This window comes from Anomaloglossus baeobatrachus, chromosome 1 (assembly GCF_048569485.1).
Source record: "Anomaloglossus baeobatrachus isolate aAnoBae1 chromosome 1, aAnoBae1.hap1, whole genome shotgun sequence".
Classification (NCBI taxonomy): Eukaryota; Metazoa; Chordata; class Amphibia; order Anura; family Aromobatidae; genus Anomaloglossus; species Anomaloglossus baeobatrachus.
Window position 1 is genome coordinate 61,336,267 of NC_134353.1, and position 14,798 is coordinate 61,351,064.

Consider the following 14,798-nt stretch of genomic DNA (forward strand, 5'->3'; position numbering starts at 1 on the left):
AAGCAAGCATCCTTCTGAAGTCTCATTATGTAGTACTCTGGAAATGACACCCTGTGGTTTCGACATTTTCTGGGCATCCGAGTAGATTTTACCACTTCAATAAAGCCCCATTGCAGTAAATTAAAATGTGTTGAAAATATTTCAATCTTATTCACTTTATTAAACAGATCTCACTTTTCTTTTATATGGCTTCAACACCAGCACTGGTAATATAGGCAGCAAGCCTAATAATTATACATGTGATAAATTTTATGACCCTCCAATGGGTTAAGTATTCAGCTCTGTTTATTAAAGTATACCAGCTATTTAACCTGGATGAGTGCAGGATGTAGACTGGCCGGGAAAGCCCAAAATGATATTTTTTTAATTGATGAAAATTTTTTGGCCACAATTACTATAGATGAGCAAATTGATTCAATGCAAATTAAATTTGTTTAGAATTTCAGAAAAGTTGCTAAACCCGACAAATTCAAACAATTTGTGATTCAGTTAGCACAAATTGACCCACGTATCTGCCACTGTTTTATAGAAAGCCAATGTCAAACTGGACCTAAGGGGTTAACTGTCTGGGAAGCCCTACACTGGCCCTCAGACTAAATGTACCTGTCCCTGAGTTTACCCCTCAACCCAGAAATGCACTTGAAAGTAGTGAGGTCTGGGCCCCCAGCATCTCCCTGACTCCTGTCCAGGTCCTGGAGTAACTCCCTCCATATCCACCACTCAAGGGAATTCTGGCACCCTCTGCTGGGAGAAAAGGGTATTTTTTTCTGGGTTGGGACTGGTTATCAGCGGAAATGTAGCGCACCTACAGCTTCAGGCACCACAGGGTACTGCACCTCACTTAAGGTGCAGTATTCATCTTGGATACGGAGAAGGTCATCGCTGGTAACAGCCAAAAACATACTCAACCAACACATAAGCATGGGAGCTCTTCCACTATGACCGGGCTAGGGCAGGTGCTAGGGTAGCCATCATCAGGTATGGGACCTCTTGGCCACTAGTTCAGGAACCTGGGAGGCGGGGCACCAACAGGGGAGTTAAGAGCCATGACTCACTCAAGTCAGTCGATCAAGGATTCCAGCAGGTGCTGCAAGTAGCGGGAGGACTTGGGGAACAAGCAAGCAAAGACACGGACAGTTCGGAGCCTGTGGTCTGGAGCAGGAGACTCGACCAGGGTCCTTAGGAAAGAAGGGGGATCCCAGGGTTCACGGGGAGTGCATAAGGCACCCGTGACCCATTCCACGGCCCAGGAGCTGGGGTGGAGGGAACCCATAGAAAGGCGACGCACAGAAGGAAACACCGGCCTCGACCTCTGAAGTGTATCCGGGATTGGCTGAAGCCCATCACAGCGTAGTCCGATACTCCAAAGGCAGTGTGCTTCCCGTGAGTAAAAGACCTTGATCTGCACCCTCTGTGTCATCTCATCACTGCCGGCGCTTCCATCCTCGTGCCCCTGCGCCATAGGCCACTACTGCCACCATCATCTTCCCTGGGGCATAGCTCTGCCTGTGGAGAGCTGAAACACCTGAGCTGCATGATCATCCGCCCCAGCAGAGAAAGCAACCGCAGCGGTGGCTAATATTGGCCGCGCACCACAGGTGACGAACAACTACTCCCATCATCCCCATCCCCGCTGGGGTCACGGAACCTGGCAAGGCCACCGCGGCTTCCCAGGAGAGGAACCACGGCCCAGTAACGAGTAACTCCCCGACCCCGTGGGCGCCTCGGAAACACCTGAACCGAGGTAATGAGCTTGCTGCTAGCAAGGAAACCGACATTAACCCCGTGCATGCCAAAAGAAAAAAAGACACATTTAATGTGTAGGGTCTCTGATGGTGATAAGAGACACTGGGCCTGAGCCTGTCAAACAAAGACGACTGTGACAGCTAAAGGCTGCATCAATCAAGCAAGGTTCAAATGAGTGTGGCCATGTAGGCGTTCCCATGATGCCTTGAGGTTTTCAAAATACAGAGGATAACACAGCGAATCAGAAAGGTCTATCAAAACCCCTATAAAAGCAGATTCAGGGAATGCAGCAGCCATTATCTGGTGAATCTAGATGGCGAGAGGATGTCAAAGCACATAGCTTAGCTACAGAGATAAGGAAACAAAACCATAATATATATAGGTAGTGTTTGACAGGACAGCAGTGAAGAATGGTTACCATCCAATTACCCATAGGCAGCCATGTATGGTGAGGTCACTGACATTACTAAGGAAGACATACAGGGCCAGGAGACATCAGAGTGTTATTCATGTCTTTTCAAGGCAATTAAAGGCTTGAGATTTGTGGTGAATCAGTTCAATGTGAATTGAATTTTTGGGAGAAATTAGTTGAAACTGAAGAAGGTAAATTCCAAAAGATTCGCTCATCTTTACTTACAATGTAGCCTGAGGTTTCATGTAACCATAAACTAGTGGTGCACTCATTGGAGGGATCTAAATGGTCAGGAACCCTCATCAGACATATTTGCAGAGTAACTATAAACTCGGGTGGCACAGTGGTGAGTAACCTTTAAAGGGGGCTTTACACGCTACGACATCGCTAATGCGAACTCGTTGGGGTCACGGAATTGGTGACGCACATCCGGCCGCATTAGCGATGCCGTTGCGTGTGACACCTATGAGCGATTTTGCATCGTTGCAAAAACGTGCAAAATCGCTCATCGGTGACATGGGGGGTCCATTCTCAAAAATTGTTACTGCAGCAGTAACGAAGTTGTTCCTCGTTCGTGCGGCAGCACACATCGCTCCGTGTGACACCGCAGGAACGAGGAACCTCTCCTTACCTGCCTCCCGGCCGCTATGCGGAAGAAAGGAGGTGGGCGGGATGTTACATCCCGCTGATCTCCGACCCTCCGCTGCTATTGGCCGGCGGTTCAGTGACGCAGCAATAGACCCCAGCTATAAAAATGAGGTCAGTCTTGGTCTTAATAGAGGCAAAAACATAACCAAATATTACATTTCATGTTAACTAAACTATGTCTTGTCACATTAGGACGAACGTCTTTATACATTTGCCTATGAGTAAGGAGATTACTGTCTGTTAATCATTAAAGGAACCCCCAAAAAACACTTTTCTTCACAGTAATTTAGGTGAGACTACCATTCTTTTTCTACTCTACTCCTCCCACTCTCCCTACTCTTCTCTCTTATAATTTTCAATCTCTTCGGTGCTGTTGATAACCTTGTGCCTTTTACTATAAATATTGTGTTTTTCTATATCCCCTTATGTAAAGGACTTACCATGTATATATTAATGTAAATATGTATATAATGACAAAATGTATTTTTCCGTGAAGTGTTTGTACAAGTTTATGTGTATACTGATCTCTGTGTTTTTCATTTTTCCCAGCGACTAATGTGATCAAGGTCCTGGAGGACCGAAACGTTATTGTCGCAAAATTATCGCAAGTGTCACATGTTTTTTAATTGTTGCTATCTTGCCTTCTGTATTAAAAATCTATTACCATTGAGAAAAAGTTATATCTTTATTCATTCTTGCCCATTGAGAGTGCAGTGTTATATTTATATATGATTTATCAGGGATTTTTGATCCTCTTACACTAGCACCTCCCCCATACTTCTAATTTTAAGTGTGTGCACACTATTTTCTTATTTTTGAAGCTGAGGTATACACATATCTAAAATAGATACATACACCTCTGTCCCATATATCCCATCCAACATAGATATTACTTAGCCCCAGTATATCCTATCTAATGTATATGTACCACCCCGCGGGCTCGGCTGCGACCGCCGAGACGCTCGGATCCGTGCTTGTACTGCAGGCGGTGGCTCGAGCCTCCCACGGTCCCGGGGGTCACATCGCTCTGCAAGGGAGTTGGCGCCGCACGTGGGGACTTGGGGCGTTTGGATTTGGAGTGATAGTTCATGACGCCACCCACGGGTTGTGGTGATCATAGACACCACCGCTGCGGTGAAGGTGTGGGGGCTCCTGGGAGCGGTGTAGTGGCGCAGCTAGGTGTTGGCCCCTCCGTGGGTAGGGGATGTTGGTCCCGGGGCCCGGTGCAAAGGGGGCGGGTGACGGGTGTTTCGCTGGTCTAGGTGATGGTGCTGAGTAATTTTTACATTGAACATTCTAATCATAAAAACTTCTAAATTATTTCACGATTAGACACTTTGCTAATCTGACCACTCCGATCTTGTCAGCTTCTTCAAAACTTTGGCTGCCTTTATAATCCAGAATAAGATTAGGGTCAGTCCCTTGGCGTAACTAGAATCTGATGGGTCCCGGTGCAGAGTTTAAGCCTGCCCCCCCCCCATATGTTTGTCAGATGTATGGGCCAGTGTAGCATTCTAAATCCTATAAATACATACAAGTTGCCCCCACCTCCCCCTTTATTATGTAGTAATGTCCCCCTTCCTGTACTAATGTCCCCCATCTTGGGCCACTTCCTGGTAAATATGTCCTCCATCCTGTTAAATATGTTCCCCATCCTGGTGTATGACCCCGATCATGGATTTAGCCTGGTATATATAGCCCCATCCTAGTATATATGCTCCCATCAAGCCCATTCTGGTATATATGGCCCCATCCTAGTCTCATCCTGGTATAATTGTTATCATCATGGCCCGATCCTGGTATATATGCTCTCATTATGGTTTATATGGCCCCATCATGTCCCCATCCTGGTATATAGCTCTATCCTGGTATATGTCCCAAGCATGTCCCCATCTTGATATATAGCCCCCATCCTGTTATAAAGCCCCCCGTCCTGGTATATAGCACCCTATCCTTGACTATAGCCCCCTCATCCTGCTATATAGGCACCTCATCCTGGTATATAGTCACCTAATCCTGGTATATAGCCACCTCATCCTTGTATATAGCCCTCCATCCTGGTATATACCCCTCCATCCTGGTATATAGCCCCAATCATGCTATATAGTCCCCCCATCCTGGTATACAGCCCCCCACAGCACTGAACACAGTAACATAAATAAATGATCAACTATTGCACTCACCTACCCAGCGCTCCCCAGGCGTTCTCCTGACCAGTGTGTAAGCGGCGCAGCGCATGACGTCACTGTCATGCGCGGCCACTTACAGCACAGGCTTTTCTGGTCAGTCTGATGGCTAATTATGTAAATAATTTGATTCTTGCTGCCCTGATCCAGCATAACGACCGCTCCTCCATGCCTGCCAGTCTCCACTAGCAGGTAAGACTAGCTCCTCCATGACAGCTAGTCTTAACTTCTGCACTTGGCATCCTGAGCGTCTTTGGGATGACATGACGTTATAGAGCCAAGAAAGTGGCGAAGGTGCTCAAGATGCCGAGTGCAGCAGTAAAGACTGGTTGCCACGGAGGACTAGACCTGACACTAGATCAGGGAAGCAAGAATTAAATTACTCACCTACACTAGAATATTACCCTGTTTACCTCAAAATAAGCCCTAGTAGGATTCTTGGGGCTTTTTTGATTATGCTTAAAATATAAGTGTGACGCTCTGGCAAGCCAGGGGTCACAAGTCACAACATCACACGCACCCCACATTCCCTGCAGGTACACCAAGCTAACCCAAAATCCTTGTTGCCTTCCTCCAGGGGCTGATGTCCACACCAGGGGGTGGGCCAGGCGGTTGGCTCCGCCCACCGAGGAGTTCACAGCCCTGGAGTCGGGAAAACCAGGCAGATAGAGTTTGGAGTTTGAACAGAGAAGAGTTTAGGAAGGGAAAGTAGAAGGAAGTGAAGTGGTAAAGGAGGACAGTAAGAGTGGCGTCACAGACAATAAACTATCCCAAAACCCAATCCCCTTTCACTCACGGGCGAGGAGCGCCGCTCGAGTCCCCGGGATCCGGCCCATCGCTCGAGCTACCGAGCAGCAGCAGGCCGCAGCAGCCGCGGCAGCCGGACCCGAGCAGAGGGAGAGCGCGGCGTCCCCTCCTCTGCCCGCGACAACTTGGCGTCACGAACAGGATCTTACCGCTCTGCCGTTGGGTAGAGGTGCGCCTTGTGACCGCCGGAGGTATCCGGCTGAAAAATTTCTGAAGTCGCCATCTTTGGCGCGAAAAGTTCCCGCTCGAGCGTCTTCTCGAGTAGCAGAGGCGCGAAGGCCAAAACCCCGCCCCAATAGAGGAGGGGCCGAAAAGAAGCTAAGGGGGACGCGATGGCGGCTGGCTGCATGTGAACGCAGCTATAAAAGCAGGGACGCCAGGACTCTGCGGACATCTTGTTCCTGGGAGAAGCCGCCAGCAGCATGTGGATGCCGTCCCGCAACACCGTAGCCCCCGCGCCTGGAACCGCGGCGTGGGTGGAGATCTGGACCGCGCAGCTCTACCAAAGGCTGCAGGTCAAGATGCAGCTCCTCATGGAGGAGTGGGAGACCGACATGGCGGACGTTATAGCAACCGTGCGGAGACGTGAGGAGGAAGTGGAGGAAGGGAGGGTGAGTGACCCACGCCCCGATGCCCTTGAAGGGCCGGTCATCGCGGCTGCGGGACCCGGTCCAAGCCCTCTCCCCCCGCTGCCTCCCTCGCCACCCATCTCGGAAGCCGTGACCCCGCCATTAGGCCCGCTACCACCGCAACCGGTAGCGATACCCAGCATGCCCGCCCAGGCGGACCGACCTGTAGCCGGAGCCCGTAGTCGACCGGAGGTGTTGCCCTGGAAGGCTCCGAAACCCGTACCGGAGGCGTCTTCCGAGAAAATCCCCGAGCCGGAGCCGATGACCCGCTTCGTGCTGAAGGCCCAACTGCGGAAAGCCCCTGTGCCCATCCCCCACACCTCGACTGAGGTTGCGCCGGGTTGCCGATGCAAGGCAGCGTCTAAGGCCACGTCACCGCGGGACCTGTCGCCCAGAATACCAGCAGTGGGCAATGTCAAACAGGTCTTGCGGGGCCCGACCCGTGCGCCGGAGCTCGCAGCAGCGCCATACTGGGATAGGGAGCCGGTACTGTTGGGCCTGGAAATCGGTGAGAGGGAGAGGAAGAAAGTGGAGCTGGTGGCCTGTGCAATCAGAGAAAAAGAGAGCCTCCGTCAGACAACGTTCCGTGTCCGGGGCCCGCTGTACGAAGGGCAGGTGAGGCGGTTTGATGTCCGCCGGGGCTATGGGTTTATATATGAACCGGGCCTGGAGGCCGAAGTGTTTATAGCCCGGCGGGATGTGAATGCCCACCTGCCTGAGGAGCATCCCGGTCGTAACCTGATGCCGGGCGACATCGTGCAGTACACCCGGCACTGTGGGGAGAGGGGGTGGTTCGCGCTGGATGCGAAGTTAAGGGGCAGCCAGGAGTCCCGAGTGAATGCCGCGCCCCCTCCCTCAGGTGATGTTGAGGACTCGGAGTAAAGGCAGCGGAGCACCGTTGCACAGTCCCCGTTGGGAGCACCAGTGTGTTTGTTGAAAAGTTTGAAAAATGATGATAAGCAAAATGATTACCGAAAAGTCATCTGATTCTACCGTGATTTGAAACCGGCCGTTGCCGGCACCGTTGTCCCCGTGGGGACCGTTTGAAAAGTTTTGCATGAGGAACTGCTCATAGACAAGCCCGTGAACTTGCAGGGCAACCACAAACGTTAAGTGGCTTGTAAATAAGTTGTGTTACCGTTACCGTTTCTGCAATTGCCGCCTCCGGAGAGGCAGGTTGGAGGGAGGGCCTCCAGCAGAGCAGGCTGGGGCCCAGCCACCACAGGAACCGGTGGCTACCCTCTGGAGGGGAAGGACAGATCCCGCTCGGGTAACTGGTGCTGGACTGGGGTCAAGGGGTGCTGCCTGGGCTTTAGGGGCAGCATCAGGGCCAGGTTGCTTGGGTGGGAGAGAGCGGAAACCGTAACCGTACACCGTTTGAAACCGTTTAAGAAATGTGCCTCCCGATGTGGGATGATGTCATAACTTGTAAATATGTTACCGTTTTCCTATCTTTTTCAGAAAAACAAAAGGAAAATAAAACCGGTGTTGGACGGGCAGCCCGAGGACGGTCTGCGTTTTGCTAAGGGGGAATGTGACGCCCTGGGCAAGCCAGGGGTCACAAGTCACAACATCACACGCACCCCACATTCCCTGCAGGTACACCAAGCTAACCCAAAATCCTTGTTGCCTTCCTCCAGGGGCTGATGTCCACACCAGGGGGCGGGCCAGGCGGTTGGCTCCGCCCACCAAGGAGTTCACAGCCCTGGAGGCGGGAAAACCAGGCAGATAGAGTTTGGAGTTTGAACAGAGAAGAGTTTAGGAAGGGAAAGTAGAAGGAAGTGAAGTGGTAAAGGAGGACAGTAAGAGTGGCGTCACGGACAATAAACTATCCCAAAACCCAATCCCCTTTCACTCACGGGCGAGGAGCGCCGCTCGAGTCCCCGGGATCCGGCCCATCGCTCGAGCCACCGAGCAGCAGCAGGCCGCAGCAGCCGCGGCAGCCGGACCCGAGCAGAGGGAGAGCGCGGCGTCCCCTCCTTCACCCGCGACATAAGCCTTACTCTAAAAATAAGCCCTAGTTGCGGTTCCATAAGGAAATGTCCAAGCAGCTAAAAAAAGTTAAAGAATACAGCAGGACTCTCCATCAAAGAAAGCAGACACCCCCAGGAGAAAGCAGACACCCCCAGTAGAAAGCAGACACCCCTTAAATAAAGCAGACAACTCCCCAAAAAAAGCAGACACTCCAACTCCCCTCCAAAAAAAAAAGAAAACTCACAAGATCCCAAATAATTAAAATTGGCAAGTGCTGATGGTGGATGGGCTCTGACACAGAGATTTGAGTTGTTGTCTGGTACCTCGCCATTCCAGTTGCATTGCACTTCAGCTCTCACAAACAGATTAGATAACAGTTTCACTCCGCGCAAGTGATACTGCTTCCAGTCACCTGGGGGAGCCAACCACTGTAGCATACAGGGGGACCTGACAGTGACACAGATCTGTATGGGAGAGCCCATTCACCTGCCAACTCTAAAGGTTTGGGGTCTGGTAAGTGCGATTCTTTTAAGGGGTGTCTGCTTTTGGGCATAAAGTTAGCAGTACATTGAGAACAATAAAAGTAAGCAAGTAATTAATTAACCCTTTGTAAATATGGTGTATACCCACCACTATAGGACGGGTTCTGTACCATGAGAATAGCAGATCAGATAAGAAAATGTGCATCTGACCCAGTAATAGGATAACACAACATGTTGATGTCCCAAAATGTGATGACATTTTCTTTTTTGTTCAAGAACAAATGTGGATTGTTGTTCATGGGAAAATATAAGACATCCCCTGAAAATAAGCCCTAGCGCATCTCTCAAAAAATAATATAAGACCCTGCCTTATTTTTGGAGAAACATGGTAGTTGATGGGGAATCAGACCAAAAAAAGAGGGATTGGATGTATGTTTGTTATTGGCAATGACAGCCAAGAGTGTGATAAACCAAGGTCAGGAAAAATTCAGAAGTGGACAACAGGAATCAAGGAAGCACATACAGTTAGGTCCAGAAATATTTGGACAGTGACACAATTTTCGCGAGTTGGGCTCTGCATGCCACCACATTGGATTTGAAATGAAACCTCTACAACAGAATTCAAGTGCAGATTGTAACGTTTAATTTGAAGGTTTGAACAAAAATATCTGATAGAAATTGTAGGAATTGTACACATTTCTTTACAAACACTCCACATTTTAGGAGGTCAAAAGTAATTGGACAAATAAACCAAACCCAAACAAAATATTTTTATTTTCAATATTTTGTTGCAAATCCTTTGGAGGCAATCACTGCCTTAAGTCTGGAACCCATGGACATCACCAAACGCTGGGTTTCCTCCTTCTTAATGCTTTGCCAGGCCTTTCTCAGAATGTACCCGACTGTTGATTTTGCTACTCCAAGCATGTCTGCTATCTCTCTGATGGATTTTTTCTTTTTTTTTCAGCCTCAGGATGTTCTGCTTCACCTCAATTGAGAGTTCCTTAGACCGCATGTTGTCTGGTCACAGCAACAGCTTCCAAATACAAAACCACACACCTGTAATCAACCCCAGACCTTTTAACTACTTCAATGATTACAGGTTAACGAGGGAGACACCTTTAGAGTTAATTGCAGCCCTTATAGTCCCTTGTCCAATTACCCTTGAAAAAGAGGAGGCTATGCATTACAGAGCTATGATTCCTAAACCCTTTCTCCGATTTGGATGTGAAAACTCTCATATTGCAGCTGGGAGTGTGCACTTTCAGCCCATATTATATATATATATATATAATTGTATTTCTGAACATGTTTTTGTAAACAGCTAAAATAACAAAACTTGTGTCACTGTCCAAATATTTCTGGACCTAACTGTATGTTGCATTGAGTCTTTGAGTAGACCGTCATAATCTTAGAGAGGAACAATACTCTCTTTAGTGGAAGTCTGAATGGTCCTCCAAGATGGTTCACAAAGTAAGATATATAACATTGGGGTCTGTTTATTCAGGTAAAATATGGATTCATGAAAGTTTCCGATCTGGCCACGTGCTTCTGCCGATTGCATACATACATGATGAGTCCATCTGGGCAGGAAATGTTCTTTGTAAGTCGTTTTCGATTGCTTCATCCTGATTTACACTTTTACTTAAAATCACTTCCATTTTCTTCCCCTCGTCTGGGTTTGAGCGGCAGATTATTTACTCTGCATTTAGCGACTCTTCTCGGGAACAGTCTTTACTCCTGAGTGCTTCTCAATGACTCTTCCTGAACCTGGTTCCACATGATGGAGACTAAGTGACTTTTTTTTTGTACTTAGTAAATGTAGTCCTGTATCAAATTAAAGGCTTTGAATTGACAGATTTATGGTGACCTGGCAAAACATTCCTCACTAATCTCTTAATTTGCAGCAGATCTTTTTACTGTACGGGAGCGTTGCTGGCTGAAAAGAAAAATACAAAATGTTCATTCCCAAAGCGGGATGTTTCTTATAACCAAGTCATAACACGAGCGCCTTCCTGCCATGAACTGGCTTATCCCACCGGACCTTTTTCCATCATGTAGCAACTGGTTTCTCTGCGTTATGTTTTACTTCATGGTGCCAGGAAAAAAATCATTACGAGAAACATTTTGGATATCAGTTTTGTTTACCTACCTAAAATCTTCTTCCTCTGCATATTGCCTGAAGACATGAGCATATGTATTACCCCAAAGTTGTTATGATTGTGACATTAAAATGGAGTAAAGAGGCCTACAACTACCTCATCACGGCTGTACTGGTTTAATGTTTCCTTTTGCAGGTAATGCACATGGGAATGTCATCCTATAGAAGTGGTCCATATTTGCACAAAGCCAGGTATTTCTGCTCTGCTTTCCATATATGGGCAACAAGTCATATGTCACTCGCAGCTGTGCAGAGCAGTTGTTTTTTGGAGTCAGACATCTTTTACCTAAGATTCCAGTGAGGACAGGATGCCTAAAAACGGCATTGGATCTCAGTGCAAGACATATATACTGCTGGACTAAGGGCTTAAAATCAGCCAAAATAAATCTTACTCACAATTAAAGAAAACTCAGTTCATCTTTAAGGTTTCCTGCAGACGAGCATATGAAAACTCATTTGAGTTACGGGTGTGTAATCTTTAGCAGACAATCCTGTTGTGTCCAGCTGTAGAAGTTTGTAGCGCTTGGCTACACAAGACACTTCCTGACTTTGACTTTTTCCTTACTTGTGGTATGTCCCTTTCTCTTTAGGACCCTGCAGATATCCTCACCTTTTCAGCTCTTTTCATGAGCACTTCCCTTTGTCTTTAAATATTCTCGTTTCCCCTTACTCTGTGCTGATGATAGGTCTAATACCCATAACAAGTCTTCAGTGCAAGCAGTCAGCTTGTATTCATTTGGAGAAACTTTCTTGTTGTTGCAGTTCCTCTCCCTGAGTCCTCTTGAGATAAGTTATTAGTTTACTTTCCCCTGTTTGTTATCGCTGTGTCTTCTTTAGAGCTTAATGGGGTTGACTAAGCGCTCATCCCATCCATTGCCTACCTAGGGCCTATTTCAGGGTCAGCCAGGGTCAGGTATCTGGCTTGACACATTGGCGCAGAACCTATCTAGGATCATGAGGGTAGCCAATGGAGAGCAGTATGTACGGTCAGGGGCCACCATCTCCCTCTTCACACAGGGTTTCCCTTTATTTTGTTGTTGTTGCAGTCCCTCTTCCTGAGTCATCTGGAGATAAGTTATTTGTTTATTGTGCCCTTTTTGTGATCCCTGTGTCTTCTTTAGAGCTTAGTGGGATTGAATAATCACTCATTCCATCCGTTCCCTAACTAGACTCTATATCAGGGTCAGCCAGGCTCAGGTATCCGTCCCAGCCCACAGGTCTGGAGCGTTTCTAGGCTGGTGAAGGAAGTCAGGGGTAGGTTTGGTCAGGGTTCACCATCTTCCTCTTCCCTTGACACAGGGTTTCCCTTCCCTTTCACCATTCGCTTGATACTTCTCCGTACCTAGCGTGACGTGCTACCAATGTGATATGACTGAAAGAATGTGTGATTAGATAGGAATCATAATCAAAAGATAGGAGTGATCCCAGATATTATTTGACCTATCAATAATTCAGTATCAAAGAGATGTCCTTTGGAGGGCCAATATGATGACCAAAGAATACATGTCTTGAAGCAGTTTTCAAGATAAAGGAAGTAACATTCACAGTTCCACTTGCCGGAAACTTGTGGTTAGCTTAAAGACAGGTTTAAGGAAGCTTGCATATGAAATTTACGGCTCATTGCAATATTTCACTAACACAATGGTCAACTGTGGTCGGCCAGTTGACCACTGGCTAAATGTGCAGGAAATGTGCAGGAAGCTACTGGTGCCCACAGCAGCTTGTGGTCAAGTTACATGAACATGACTCAGCTGTCATATGCTGGTGACCATTTAAACCCAACCTACAAAGTTTTCCTATAAAAAATACACCAGACTCGCTTAATGTTAGGGAAATACCTTCCAGGACATTGAAGTGTACGTACGCACTGTTCCTGTGATGCCATGCCAAGATGCCATGTTGATTCCTTATCATTAACTCGAGTTCCCTCCGATGTGAAAGGATTGCTACAACATAACGGTAATGTTGAAGCATATTTCTGTTATTGTATAAGTTTCTATGACTATAGTTCTTATGCCTATGTACCATTGACTATATATATTCATGTGCTATTAAAATAAATAGTATCTTGCTATAAAGAATATTAGTATTCGTGCCTGATTAGGATATCAGTGAGCGCTTCGTAAGTACGGGCTTTCAGCCCCCTTTTTAGTAGAATTTAGCAAGACATAAATTGGCGTAGTCGGCAGGATTACTTCTATAAGAAGTAATTAAACGAATTTTTGTAATTTAGAAATTAAAAACATATATTTGGCAAATTTCCAGATATTTTTTCAATCTTTTTGCATAGTGTCAAAATGTTCAGAAAACGTAAGGATAATGTTAAGGAGGTTGTTGTGGAGATCCCGAGCTGGATTGAGGCTCCCTACAATCTTATAGCACATGAATTGGTCAATTGTGGATTGGCAGAACAATGGCAGAATAAGCTTAAGGGTTGTGTACCTACTGATGTTGTGAATGTACTCAGTGGTGCCCCTGTGAAAACAGGTGATGTAGTGTCTTGTGGATTGGCAGAACAATGGCAGGACAAGCTTATGGGTAGTGAAGCTACTGATGTTGTGACTGTACTCAGTGGTGCCCCTGTGAAAACAGGTGATGTAGTGTCTTTAGCACGGCGCAAACAATGGCAGGATAAGCTTAAGGGTAGTGAAGCTACTAATGTGAATGTATTCGGTAGTGTCCCTGTGAAAGCAGGTGATGTAGTGTCTTTAGGACGGCGCATCTGGATTTTGGCAAGTGCATATAGTGTAATGCATGAGCGTAATCTAAAGATAGAGAAGAAAAGTTCCCAGATGGAACAAAAGATGATAGAATCAGGTTGCCTGAAAACAGTTCTGGAATGTAATACCAGACTGTTGAAGGATAAATTGGAACATTATCAGAATGTGGCACAAAAAGCTGCCATAAAAATTGCTCAAAATAAGTACAAGAAAAGAAGAGGAAAGGTAAATAAAATCCAAATTGCTCAAAATAAGTACAAGAAAAGAAGAGGAAAGGTAAATAAAACCAAAGTACATAAAAGTATCGTCTCAGCTTCTATAAACTGGGATCCCAATACTTGGGATGGGGATGTGTGGGATTCATCTTCATCATCTGATGAGGAGGATTACCATAAAGGGAGCATTCAGGCTAACCCAGTAAGGAGGCGCCTAGAGAAGACAGAGAATGAGATCATCCGGGAACATGTCCGGGATGGTCAGGGGAATCTGCAATATGACGAAGATGGTAATGCCATCACAAATGAGAGAACGATTCCTCATGTAAAAAATCGAGTAACCATTGAAGATTACTCTCAGGGAGAAGTTGATAGCATTTTAACACAGTTTAGACAAAAACCAGGAGAAGGAGAAATTCCCTGGTTGGTCAGGGTGCACGATCTCGGAGGCGGTGGAGTGCACTTTGATGCTGGAGACGTGGCAAAATTTGTCACCATGTCTCGGGACCCAGTAATTCAGAGATCAATAAAAAATTATTTTGTTGATCATAATGAGCATGGTACTCAAAACTTAATCATGATCTTAGCCCATGCTTTTCTGGACAAATATCCATCAGAAGCAGACTTTGCTATCAATGATAAACCTTGGTATACCTTAAAAGATGGTATGGAAAGGCTGAAGGAAGAAGCAATGAGGAATGCTCTTCCTCTTTTGGGAATGGATGATGATTATCTCCAGTACCCATTGAAAGCCAGCATAAGAAATAGGCTGGTTAAACATGCTCCTCCGGCATACAAAACAGTTATTTTAACCTTAA